General features: G+C 45.1%; 1 protein-coding gene across 2 annotated transcripts in view; it reads right to left on the reverse strand.

Moving 5' to 3' along the window:
- Positions 1-14,206, reverse strand: part of TEX11 (testis expressed 11) — a 963,534-nt gene that overhangs the window by 101,101 nt on the left and 848,227 nt on the right. The window lies entirely within an intron of this gene.

Below are 14,206 nucleotides of genomic sequence, written 5' to 3' on the forward strand. Positions count from 1 at the left end.
CTGTGGGTCCAAACAGCTGTGTATTACCACATATGTGGTATTGCCGTAATCGGGAGAAATTGCTTTACAAATGTAGTGGTGCTTTTTTTCCTTTATTCCTTGTAAAAATTGAAAATGTCTATGTTTTTCCAGAAAAAAGTAGATTTTCATATTCACACACTAATTCAAATAAATTTTGAAAAACAACTGTGGGGTCAAAATGCTAACTATACCCCTAGAAAGATTCCTTGAGGGGTGCAGTTTCCAAAATGTGGACACTTTTTCTCTGTTTTTACTGTATCAGCAGCACAAGAACTCTTCAAACCTGACATGGTGCCTAAAATATATTCTAAAAAAAGGAGGCCCCAAAATCCACTAGGTGTTCCTTTGCTTCTGAGGCCTGTGCTTCAGTCCGATAGCACACTACAGCCACATGTGGGATATTTCTAAAAAGTGCAGAATCTGGGCAATAAATATTCAGTTGCATTTCTTGGAAAAAACCTACTGTAAATTTCACCTCTACATTGCTTTAATTCCTGTGAAACGCCTAAAGGGTTAAAACACTTTCTGAATGCTGTTTTGAATACTTTGAGGGGTGCAGTTTTCAAAATGTTGTGATTTATTGCGACTTTCTAATATATAGGGCCCTCAAAGCCACTTCAGAACTGAACTGGTCCCTGAAAAAATAGGCTTTTGAAATTTTCTTTAAAATATGAGAAATTGCTGCTAAAGTTCTAAGCCTTGTAACGTCCTAGAAAAATAAAAGAATGTTCCAAAAACTATGCAAATATAAAGTAGACATATGGGAAATATAAACTAATAAGTATTTTGTGTGGTAATACTATCTGTCTTCCAAGCAGATAGATTAAAATTTCGAAAAATTGTAATTTTTGCTAATTTTCTCTAAATTTTGATGTTTTTCACAAATAAATATTGAATTTATCGACCAAATTTTTCACTAACATAAAGTACAATATGTCACGAGAAAACAATCTCAGAATCGCTTGGATAGGTAAAAGCATTCCAGAGTTATTACCACATAAAGTGACACATGTCAGATTTGAAAAATCGGCTTTGTCCTGAAGGCCAAAACCGGCTCAGTCCTGAAGGGGTATTACGGCCTAATAGGCATACAGCCAGGGCATGCCTGGGAGTCTTTGTTAGGCCCCCGGCTACCATGGCAACCGGTCGGTGATTGCATTCGCGAGCCGCCGATCGGTGACCTAGGGAGCTCTCTCCCTCTGTCAAACAACTTAAATGTTGGGTCGCTTGTGACCTCGGCACTTAAGGTGTTAGAAGACCAGGATTGGGGGCGTGGCTTGCACTTCAGACCGGATGGTCTCATAAGCTCAGCGCTCGGGTGTCTCGGGGCTACCTCAGCGGCAAAACACCGACGGAAAGCAGCCAAAAACTCACCCTGACTAGGGGAATGCTACCGACGGAGATGGGTAGGAAGAAACCCCAGAAATTGGGGACAGAAAGACCCCTGGACAACGTCTTCTTCCCCGACCGTTGGATCAAAGATGGCGCCGCCTACTTACAAGCACTAGCAGCCAAGGAGTGGGACCACCCTGCCTCACCTCGGAGACGTGAAACAGAGCACTCAGGTATGCCGGCTGATGTCCCTGCAGCTCTACATGCAGTTCTACAAGCAGTTCTCTTTGAATGACGACTGGAGCTCGCCAGTAATGACACCCGGGACTGGGACACCTCTGCCTAAAAGAGGGGATTCGATCCCCGTGATGCATACGGCCACGGCCATCAGAGACAGCACCTCACCTACCTCTCCCCCTTGCGGATCTCAATCACTGGTCCTCAGCCCAGTAAAATACAGACAGCGGCTCTCAAACCCGGTTGAGCAGGAGGTAAATGCAGCACCCCCAGATGTCTCGGACACTTTCACCACGTTTCAAACTTCTGACAAGATGGTGTCAGGATCTACCCTTAAAGCAATGCTTCTGGCGCTGCGCAGCTCCTTGCACCAGGACTTTACAAGAGTCATATTGCCGTTTCAAAACATCATAACGGAACTGGGGGACAGGGTCTCCAATGCGGGACATAGGATGGACTCCTTTGCATCGGCTCACAATGAGGTGGTGGACTCCCATAACTCTATGGAAGATAAACTCTCCAAACTACAGTCTAAAATGGTGGACTATGAAGATAGGAATCGGAGATACAACATTAAATTCAGGAGGATACCGGAAAATGTCCCGCCCGCGGAGTTGCAGCCTTATTTGAAAAAGTTCACTCAGCGATTATTGTCGTCATGCGCTGAATATGAGCTCAGTATCGACAGGGCGCATAGAGTTCCTAAGCCCAGAAATCTTCTGGACTCGGTGCCCAGGGATGTCCTGGCCCGGTATACCTTTTTCACGACCAAAGATCGTCTCATGGAAAAAGCCAGAAGGCACCAACCTTCGCCATACACTAACGTCAAGCTCTTTGCTGACCTATGAGCGGCGACTCTTCAGGCCAGGAGGGACCTGGCAGACAACACAACTCCACTTCGCAAACAGGATTTCCCACTAAGCTCCTAATCAATCGGGCGGGAGCCATCCACGTCGTCTCGTCTCTCGGAGAGGGTATAGCCCTTTTGAAAAATTGGAACATTCATGTGGCACAAGCGACCTCCACCCCAAGGGTTGGTCCCCCTCTGCGACGATTGACCGAAGAATGGACTGAAGTCAGTGGTACCTGATCCTTAGCTGATTCGTTTACATGACTTTCGAGTGTGGCCCGAAAACTGAGCAATGTTGTTTCGAAATAGTTCTTTCTCCCCCGAACTATTGGTTCATCCTGATACCAAGGCACTGTGGTGCGGTAATGTATGTGCTTTGTTTCTGTAACAGTAGTTTATATGTTTGCTTTAGTTATGTTATGTTTAACCTGATATGCACTAAATATTGCTCACTTAGGCAGGAGGTACGATTTTCAGTCACAACTAGTTTGTATAGAGTACTTGGACCATATACATCCCACTTAGTACATATACATTCGCAGCACTCCGTCTATACTAGATATAATGGCTCTTAAGCTTCTATCTCTTAATGTGAAAGGCCAGAATAGCCCCTTTAAGAGATCCATGTTTTGGCGGGAACTCACTCAACAAAACTGTGATGTTGCATGTATACAAGAGACCCACATCTCCAGTAAGGGGCCATCGCGATTGAGCCACAAGGCCTTTCCCACCATCCTATTTTCCTCATTTCCTAAGAAAAAGAGAGGAGTTCTTATCGCTTTCCGCAGCACTCTCACTGTACAAATCCACAAGTCGTGGTGGATCCGCTTAGTAGATACATCATAGTACACTGTTCTATAAATGCAGTTAAGTACACTATAGTGAACCTGTATGCCACCAATTGCAACCAACATAGATTTTTGAATAAGCTACTGAAAAAAGTAAATGACATCAAGAAAGGCCTTTTACTTGTGGGTGGGGACTTCAACGCTATCTGTGATCCCTTGCTAGACACCTCTTCCTCCCAGCTGCCAGGGAGAAACCCGCTTGGCACACTGAAACTCAGAGAGAACTTATGACATATGGCGCCTACTTCATGAAAGTGAAAGGGACTATACATTCTACTCAGCTAGGCATAAATCCTACTCTAGGATAGATATGTTCTGGATAGACCAAAGATTGATATATCGAGTATCCTCGGCCGACGTAGGTGTGATTCACTGGTCCGACCACGCCCCTATATCTATTACGATAGCGACGCAGCATCCCCAGGTATCAGATTATGTGTGGCGGGCGAATTCATTTATAATCTCACACACAACATTATCTAAAGAATTACAAGAATCACTATCGGAATATTTCAAGTTTAATGCCACTCCAGATATTAATGCATTTACACTTTGGAACGCACACAAGGCATGTATTCGGGGGACCTTCATCCCAGTGGCGTAGCTATAGGGGTCGCAGCGGTCGCAGTTGCGACCAGGCCCCTAAGCCTGGGGGGCCCACGGGCCCCCGTTGCCATACAGCATGTTTCCTAACAATCTTCTGTGACACGGCTTCCAGACCGAGCAGAAGAGTCGGTGCGGAGGACTCCAGGTAAGCTGCAGTGTAATGTAATGTATTGTGTTGTAATGTTATGTATTGTAATGTATTGTGTTGTGATGCCTTGTAATGTATTGTGTTGTTTGCGGTGGAGAGGGGGGCGTTAAATCACAGCCCCCCCCTCCTCCACCGCAAACTGCACAATACAGTATAGTAACACATGACTGAGAGCGGGGCTGCGGCTGTGTAATACAGTCACTGCCCCACTCCTGAGTCCTGACATGTGCGCGCCGACAGGATGATGCGATGCGGCCGGCGCTGCACTAATGATCTGCGGCACTGAAGACAGAACATGGCGGGCGCACTACAAAACACCCCCATGTTCTGTCTTCAGTGCCTGCACCGCCGCTCATTAGTGCAGCGCCGGACCGCATCACCTCATGCTGACCGCGCGCGCACTTCCTGTCAGGAGCGGGGCAATGGCTGTATTACACAGCCGCAGCCCCGCTCTATAACGGCGGAGATCAGAGAAACCTCTCTTCTCCGCCGCTATTCTCCTGAATGCTGCGATCAAAGCTGACTGCAGAATTCAGGGGAAAATGAGAAGGGGGGATGCCCCTTGGATCGCGTCACAGGGAATTCCTGTGACGCGATTAAGGGACATACCATATATGGGCAGACAGCCCAGGGTCTATTGAAGGAACCCAGGGCCGTCTTACCATATTTCCTGTTGTTAGGGCATACTGAGGTATGTCCTAACAACAGCCTATGTACTATCAGTACACAGGCTAATGTACAGGTATATAGCTATAGGCCAGGACATTGAAGTTTAAAAATAAAGTAAAAACAAAGTAATGTTAAATAAAAAAAACACATATACACCTTTTTTACAATAAACATTAAAAATAGTCTCAATACATAAAACATACACATAATCGGTATTGGCACGGCCGTAATAACCTGCACAACTATTTTTTTGCATCATTTATGATGTGCACTCTGTAAAAAAATAAAATAAAAATTGCTTTCTATCACTTAGGCCCCATTCACATGACCGTGGCCGCAATCACGGCCCGCGATTGCGGGTACGGCCGGCCGCCGACTGCCACCCGCATTTTCGGGCCGTGCTCCCATACAAAGTATGGGAGCACGGCCCGCAAAATGCAAATGGACGGACATGTTCCATAATTTTCGGAACATTTCTACAGCACGGTCACCCATCCGTAGCGCTACGGAAATGTGTCCGCGCTCAATGAAAGTGAATGGGTCCATTTTTGCAGACCGCAATTGGTCGTGTGCATGGGGCCTAATTGTGAGGCACAAGGTGCGATGATGAATTTACATGTACCTTCCATATTAACCCATTATGACTTACTCACATTAATAGTAATTAACCCCATCATGTACCTTCCATATTAACCCATTATGACTGAGAAACATGATGGGGTTAATTACTATTAATGTGGGGCACATTCAAAATTCATCATCACACCTCGTGCCTCACATTAGAAAACGGAAGAACTTTTTTTTTTTATTACTGTTGGCAAAGTAAACGAAGTATCGGTATCGAAGTCCAAATTTTGGTATCGGGACATCCCTACACTGTGGGTCGCGTCCCCCTGGGGGTTCGTGAGTCACTCACCGAGGTCCCGGTTCCAATCAATGCTGGAGCAAGGAGCTGACATCTCCTTGATCTAGCATTCCCTGTGCCGTGAGCGGCTTTACGCAGGCAGGCGGGATGTAGCGACATCATCACGCCTGCCTGCGCTGAGTCACTCATAGCACACACCGGAGGAGGCGAAGGATCCTCCACTCGACGTGGGAACGGGGATAGGTAAGTAATTATGCACATATGGGGGCATTATACTGTATGGGGGGCTGATATTGTGGGGGGGCATTATACTGTATGGGGGGCTGATATGGGGAGCATTATACGGTATGGGGCTGTTATGGGGGGGCATTATACGTTATGGGGCCTTATACTGTGTGGGGGCAGCTATGGGAGCATTAACTGTGTGGGCGCATTATACTATGGGGGCTGTTGGGCAAGGCGTCTGGGCATAGGAGCGCACAGGGGTTTGGTGGTGCTGGGGAGGGGTAGGGGGGCCCAAGCTGAATTCTTGCACCCGGGCCCATGAGCCTTTAGCTACGCCCCTGCTTCATCCGTCTGGGTAGCAGGTTAAAAAAGCAAAGGGATAGGGATATACAGGTGGCCATGGACCGCATCCAGGGCTTGGAAGTCCAAAACAAGAAGCAACAGTCGGTCCAGGCTACTACTTCCTTGGCGAACGCCCGCCTTCATTTGAAGCACCTGCTTCTCCAAAAACACGATAAGTCTCTAAAGACACTGCGCACTCGTTATTACTCTTAAGATAACAAGTCCGGGGCATTACCGTACTCGCAAAACGGTTGAAAACACTAGCCCTCAAATAGCGCATACCATTGATTAAACACCCCATTACTTCTCAGCCTGTCCACACACCTAGGGGTATCACCAATGCTTTTCAGGAATATTACAAATCTCTATATAATCTCAGAGACGATAGCACAACACCCCAACCTACTAGTGTGGAAATCAATTCCTTTCTATCTAAAGTACAACTGCCTTCCGTCCCACAGGAGCAATTAACTACATTGAACCTACCAATGACTAGGGAAGAAATAAGTACAACCATCAGAAGCCTTCCCCTCCATAAGGACCCTGGCCCAGATGGTTTTTCCAATGATTATTATAAAACCTTTGAGGCCACCCTAATAGACCACATGCTACCAATGTTTAGCCTGGCAATGTCAACTGGGTCATTTCCTAAGGAGATGCTGACAGCTCTTATTGTCACGTTACCCAAACCTGGGAAATCAACGGACTGCACCTCAAACTATAGGCCTATTTCATTACTAAATGGAGATGTAAAAATCTATGCTAAAATACTAGCCAATAGACTACTGTCCATAATACCACTGCTAGTCAAAAACTACCAAACAGGCTTCGTTAAAGGTAGACAGGCACCAGATAATACTAGAAGACTTCTATCCCTGTTGCAAATAGTAGAGAAGTCTATTTCTCCTGCGTTTTTTTTATCCCTAGACGCAGAAAAAGCGTTTGACAGGGTAAATTGGGAGTATGCGTTTTCAGTCCTGAAGAAATTTGGCTTGGTTGGCCCGATATACTCGGCAATCCGGGCCTTATACTCCAACCCCGCAGCCAAGGTGTATGTGAACAATACCCTGTCGGCCCCATTCGACATCACCAATGTCACTAGACAGGGGTGCCCGCTCTCCCCGATATTTTTTATTTTGTCCATTGAACCCCTGGCAGAAATGCTCCGAAATTCCACTGATATAGCTGGGGTAGTGGTGGGTGAGTCCACACATAAAGTGGCATTGTTCGCTGATGACGTCATGTTGGTGTGCACTAACCCCCTGACCTCCCTTAGGGCGACATTCGAGGTCCTGGATAAGTATAGTTAGGTCTCATATTACAAATTGAACAGGGAAAAGTCCCAGATTCTTCCCATACACGTGTCCCCGTCTCTGCTCTTGACTTTAAAAGGTGACTTTGCATTAGATTGGCGTAGCGAAGACGTCTCTTACTTGGGCGTCCACCTGACCTTCCCCTCTAATAGGATGTACCAGACAAATTTTCCCCCTATGCTGTCAGTCATACGTGAGGATATCATCAAGTATTCAAAACATATCATTTCCTGGTTTGGGAGGGTGGCAATGTATAAAATGCTGATTCTTCCCAAGCTACTCTACCTCTTTAGGTCCTTACCAATACATATACCGCAGTCCTTCTTCTCACAGGCACACAGCATGCTCTTAAAATTTATATGGAACAATAAACGTCCTCGGATACCGGCCAAGCTCCTCACCAAACATGGTTTGCCCAGTCTTAAGGACGATTACAGGGCCTGTATTCTGGATCAGACAGCATTCTGGTGGAAAAACCCAGGGGATAAGAGATGGGTGGAGATTGAGACTCACATAAGTGGTTGCACATCACTACAATCCCTTCTAGTCAATACTCTATGGCACCGATCTAATAAGCCTACATATCTCACACCCATCACAGTAACCAACAGTGTTTGGCTTCAATTCACATCTACATTGGGACGGGACTCACAGCTCCCGTTAAAACAGGTCCCTCTAATGTTTTTAGAAGATCAGATCCCAGACCTTGATCTGCACACCTGGAAAGAGCTGGGGGTTGGTTCGATACATGATCTCTAGGATAGCCATAACACCCTTCACTTCCAAGACCTCAGGGATAGATTCGGCCTCTCACATAGGGAATTCTATAGGTTTCTTCAGGTGAGGGACTTTCTCCAAAGATCGGCCCCCAAGTCCGGACATGTTACGGGGGACGTTGCTAGACATCTGGTATCCTCTGGTGGGAAGGGTAGGGGGATCTCGTTCTACTACAACATCCTGGGGGAAAAAAGTGTATTTGTTTAAACTGCGGCCATGCTGAAATGGGAAATGGATCTGAGATTAACCTTCACTGAGGATCAATGGAAGAAAACATTCCACTGTATATATAAAATATTTAGGTGCACTTCGTTTCAGGAAGCCATCGTTAAAACTAACATGAGACGGTACTTCACTCCCTCCAGACTCCATTTAATGTTCCCAGCCACCTCAATATTTTGCTGGAGAAAATGTGGGGATCCGGGAACTCTTTTACATATCTTGTGGGCATGCCTAATCATCCAGCCACTATGGCTAGCTGTACACCAGGTAGCACAATCGGTAACTAAACTGAGATTTCCTCTCACACCAGAACTGGCATTACTGTTAGTGGGCATAGGAGATCTCCCGAGCACCGCACGGACGATCGTGGCACACATCTTCATGGCTACCAAACTACTCATAACAAGGCACTGGAAATCCCTTGTGCAGCCTCATGTGCTAGAAATCACTAACTTAGTTAATACAATCTGTATGTACGAGAGAACGAACGCATCTCAACATCTCCAGTATGCCAAATTCCAGATGTCTTGGTCCTGTTGGATTCAGAGTTCTCATTACAGAGAATAGGAGGTGATGAGTTAGAGGACACCTTTGGTTTTTCCAGGGGGAGGGTGGAATGGAAGGAGGGCAGTGGACAAGGAACACCAGATGCTGGGTGGGGTTCCCGGACTGGGAGGGTCTGCATTCTGTTAAATCGTGCCAAGGCTCTATTATACACAGCCTGTATTTACTATGCCAGCATTCATGTATGGAAAGTGGATTGCAAGATGTAATGTAATGTAATAACCCTTGTCATGTCATCAGGTACTTCTGTTTACTTTGTTTTTCTGTTATCTGTTATGTGAATATTGTTTTCAATGTGCATTTCCTCAAAATTGAAAATAAAAACTTTTTTGATTAAGAAGACCAGGATTGGAGGTTTCTCCAACCCTAGCTGTTGCTGTGAATCACAGCCGGGCTCCCGCGGCTATCGTGCGTACATGCATGGTGGAATGCGCTAATGGCTGCATTCTGTGCTGTGCATGTACGTGATTATACGCCAATGGGTTAAAGGCTATGTAAACGGCAAAAAAAATGTTCATAAAAATATTCGTCCGTGTGTTTGGTACAACTTTATAAATAATTAAAAAAAATTGTTTTACTTTTTGAGATGCTGCTGCTCTGTATTCTCTATACAGAACAGCTGTATCTAGCGCTAAATCCTGCTCCCGTCAGGTCCACGGGGCTGACTGGTTCAGTGACATCGGGTCCTGTGTGTAAGTTCATAACTTAGATGTGATAGAAGACAGGATCCTGTGTGTCAGAGATCCGCTGTCACTGAGCCGGTCTGGTCCACGGCACTGACGGATTTAGGTAATAGGGAACCATACAGCTGCTCTGTATAGAGAATAGGGAATACAGAGCAGCTGTATCTCAAAAAGTAAAACTCATTTCTAATAAAAAGTATTTATATAGTTGCACCAAACACACTGAAAGGCAATTTATTCAATTTTTAATAAAAAGGTTAGTCAAAGGTGTACAATTTTGTCATGTAAAAGAGCAGTAAGAAATCTCAACTTCTAACAGCTTTAATCTTTGCATAAAGATTGGTCAGTGAAGGGGGAGAGACCTGTTTCCACTGCCGGGCTATCAAACAGCGGGCTGCCGTCCATATATTCATATACAGATATACCTCATCGCTCAGAGGCTCTCTAGGCAATAGGCACAGCGGTGTCCGTATATCCACAGGGAGACTAGACAGCATTTTGCCCCGTCGGTGTATGTGCAGCAGGTGGAAGACACTGTGTGAAATCTTTTGCAAAGGTATTATGAACACACACACAAAAGTGGACAGCAATGTGGACAAAAATATCAAAAAACACTTAGCTGAATATCAAGTGCCCCTAAGGTTGAAATAGCCACCTACATAAAACGTTATAGATCTTCACTGTTGGTTCATCTATAACCTTTGGATTTTGGTGGGTATTGTAACCTTAGGTGTGTGTGGCATTCGGCTAAGGGCATTTTAATATTTTTGTCCACATTGCTGTCCACTTTAGTGTTATATATATATATATATATATATATATATATATATATATACTATTATACATACACGTACACATATATACACACACATACATATATATATACACACACACACATATATATATGTATATATACACACACACACACACACACACACACATATATATTTACATATATATATATATATATATATATATATATATATACTAGTCCTTCTCAATGAATTAGAATATCAAAAAGTTAATTAATTTCAGTAATTCAATTCAAAAAGTGAAACTCGTATTATATAGAGTTATTACACACAGAGTGATCTATTTCCAGCATTTTTTTCTTCTAATCTTGATGGTTATGGCGAACAATTAATGAAAACCCAAAATTTACTATCTCAGAAAATTAGACTGATCTATAAGCCCACTTTAAAAAAAAAAATTTTAATACTGAAATGTTGGCCTACTGAAAAGTATGTACAGTATATGAACTCAATACTTGGTCGGGGCTCCTTTTGCATGAATTACTGCATCAATGCGGCGTGGCATGGAGGCGATCAGCCTGTGGCACTCCTGAGGTGTTATGGAAGCCAAAGTTACTTTGATATCGGCCTCCAGCTCGTCTGCATTGTTGGGTCTGGTGTCTCATCTTCCTCTTGACAATACCCCATAGATTCTCTATGGGGTTTAGGTCCGGCGAGTTTGCTGGCCAATCAAGCACAGTGATATTGTGGTTATTAAACCAGGTATTGGTACTTTTGGCAGTGTGGACAGGTGACAAGTCCTGCTGGAAAATGAAATCAGCATCTCCATAAAGCTTGTCAGCAGAGCGAAGCATAAAGTTCGCTAAAATTTCCTGGTAGACCTGGGGGAATTTGTTAGGTCCCCGACTGACATGGAAACCCATCGGCGCCCCGCGATGAAGTCAAACACATTAGATGCCACAATCGCTATAGACAGTGGCATCTAATGGGTTAAACTGCCGAAATCGGAGAGTGCTTCAATTAGGGCAGTTATGGCAGCTGCCTAGCTGTGTATAACAGCCGTGCTCCTGCCGCTGATCTCATCAGGGGCATAGCTGGGGGGGGCAGACGGGGCATGTGCCCTGGGCGCAACTTAGAGGGGGGTGCCAGCGCCACCTCCTCCTGCACTATAATTGTACCTGTGTCTATAGGACACAGGTACAATTAGAAGCAAAACGTTCCCTGCCCGGCCATTCAGCTCTTTTCTACGAGTGAAGCGGTATCGCGCTTCCGTCGCTGAAAGGCGCTGACTGACAGGAAAAGTCATTCTGCCCAGCCAATCAGCGCCTTTCATAGGCGCTTCATTCAACCAGAGGAGACCTGCGCAGAACAGAGCAGGTCTCCATTGCTGCCGGACGGCGTGGGAGCGGGATTAAGGGGAGTTTGAATAGTTTGCTATTTTATTGTAATAAAAAAGTGTGTGGCTTTATCTACAGGGGGGGGGGGCTTTATCTACAAGGGGGACTTTATCTACGGGGGTGGCTTTATCTACAGGGGCGGCTCTATACTGGGGTGGGCTATCTATGGAGCACCATATACAGGGGTGGGCTATATCTACAGGGGGGCTATATACAGGGGTGGGCTATCTATGGAGCACTATATACAGGGGTGGGCTATATACTGGGGTGGGCTATCTATGAAGCACCATATACAGGGGTGGGCTATATCTACAGGGGGGCTATATACTGGGGTGTGCTATCTATGGAGCACTATATACAGGGGCGGGCTATATCTACAGGGGTCTATATACAGGGGTGGGTTATCTATGGAGCACTATATACAGGGGTGGGCTATATCTACAGGGGGGCTATATACAGGGGTGGGATATCTATGGAGCACTATATACAGGGGCGGGCTATATCTACAGGGGGCTATATACAGGGGTGGGAAATATCTACAGGGGGGGCTATATACAGGGGTGGGCTAGCTATGGAGCACTATATACAGGGGTGGGCTATATCTACAGTGGGGCTATATACAGGGGTGGGCTATCTGTGGAGCACTATATACAGGGGTGGACTGTATGTGGAGCACTATATACAGGGGTGGACTATATGTGGAGCACTATATACAGGGGTGGGCTATATCTACAGGGGGGCTATATACAGGGGTGGGCTATCTGTGGAGCACTATATGGGGAGCTATTTGTGGGACACTATATACAGGGGTGGGCTATATGGGGGCACTATCTATAGGGGGCTCTATGGGGGGCACTATCTACAGGGGGCACAGTGTGTGTGTGTGTGTGTGTGTGTGTGTGGGACACGGTGTATGGTGCTATTATAATTAGAGGTGCAGTGTATAGCGCTATTATATTTAGGGGTGTAGTGTGTGGTATAATGAGAATTTATTTATAGGTGTAGAAATGTTGGAAAAGTGAGAAGCTGAAGACATCTGAGCGGAAAACTGCAGAAATGGTCTGTGACCGTGAGAAGTCATCATAGAGGTCTGGAGCGGATGGAGAAAAATAACTAGAATCTGAGACGTCACCTGTGAGTCACTTAATGAAAATGTTTATTCTGCCTCTAATCAGTAATGTAGTCACTGTATGATCTGCAGTGAGGTGATGGGTGGTATTATTATGATATGATTTATTTTTTGTGAAACAGCATCTCCCAGCATATCCTTACGATTGTTCGGGCCATGCTGGGAGCTGTAGTTTTACGCCGTACATACGTATACGGCAGAGGTTGCACTAAATTGAGCTGTATTTGTGCTGGTGTTGTATTTATGTACTGAGCTTGGTTTTGGTGCTGTATATTGCTTGTAAAATGTGCAAATATTTTTATGCTCGAATTACATAAAAAGAAATGTGGAAAAGAAATGACACGTCGAAGGGAAGGAGATGTCGGGAAAGAGGTTGGAGGGGGGGCAAACTGAATCTTTGCCCCGGGTGCTGGAGAACCTAGCTACGCCACTGATCTCATGGGTACAGTGGCAGTACCCACGAGATCAGAGTGACTTATATATCCGTCTCTATGCGGGAACTAACTCCTGCTTGGGACGAATATGTCCGTCCCTCGTCGTTGAGGGGTTAAGAGGTGGGTAATACACTATATGAACAAAAGTATCTTTAAAACGCCTTATAGTGTATCTATTAACTGCCTTCATCTATAAGAACGCACTGTGTACACATCAAAAGAAGCAACAGTGCCACTGCCTCCATTGGTCCTGGTGATCCTATGATCGCCGAGAAAGCTATCATGTGACAGAGCTGCTTGGTTTGACTAGACTCACCAAAGCCCTAACTGTGATAACTGGGCTCTTTCCCCTATAACAGGATTGCTAAGGTCATTAGCCTCAAATCCCTGAAAACAGTTTGTTGGCGAAATATGTAGGGGTACTGTCAGTTTTTTAATAATCAAAAATCTCTGGTCAGGGACAGAAATATGTAGGGGTACTGTCAGTTTTTGAATAATCAAAAATCTCTGGTCAGGGACAGCAATTCTCCTAGGATCAGGTTGCAGCTACCCTCCATACTTTGGCAGCTGAGCGCTATATACCCATGATATTGAATAAGTTATATTTTGTAGCTGAACGTGTAGGAAGCTGTTACAGACACTAGGTATGATTGTTAAACAAGTATAGCTCATAGAGTGATCAAAGTAGTTTGCCTGAGGGCATGAATCATATATGAATATTAATTCCAGACAGAGAGTTATTTTTGTCGTTTAATCAATTATATAGTAAGGGTATGTTCATGCGGCCTATTT

The sequence above is a fragment of the Rhinoderma darwinii genome, chromosome 8 (genome assembly GCF_050947455.1).
Source record: "Rhinoderma darwinii isolate aRhiDar2 chromosome 8, aRhiDar2.hap1, whole genome shotgun sequence".
In the NCBI taxonomy this organism is placed as follows: Eukaryota; Metazoa; Chordata; class Amphibia; order Anura; family Rhinodermatidae; genus Rhinoderma; species Rhinoderma darwinii.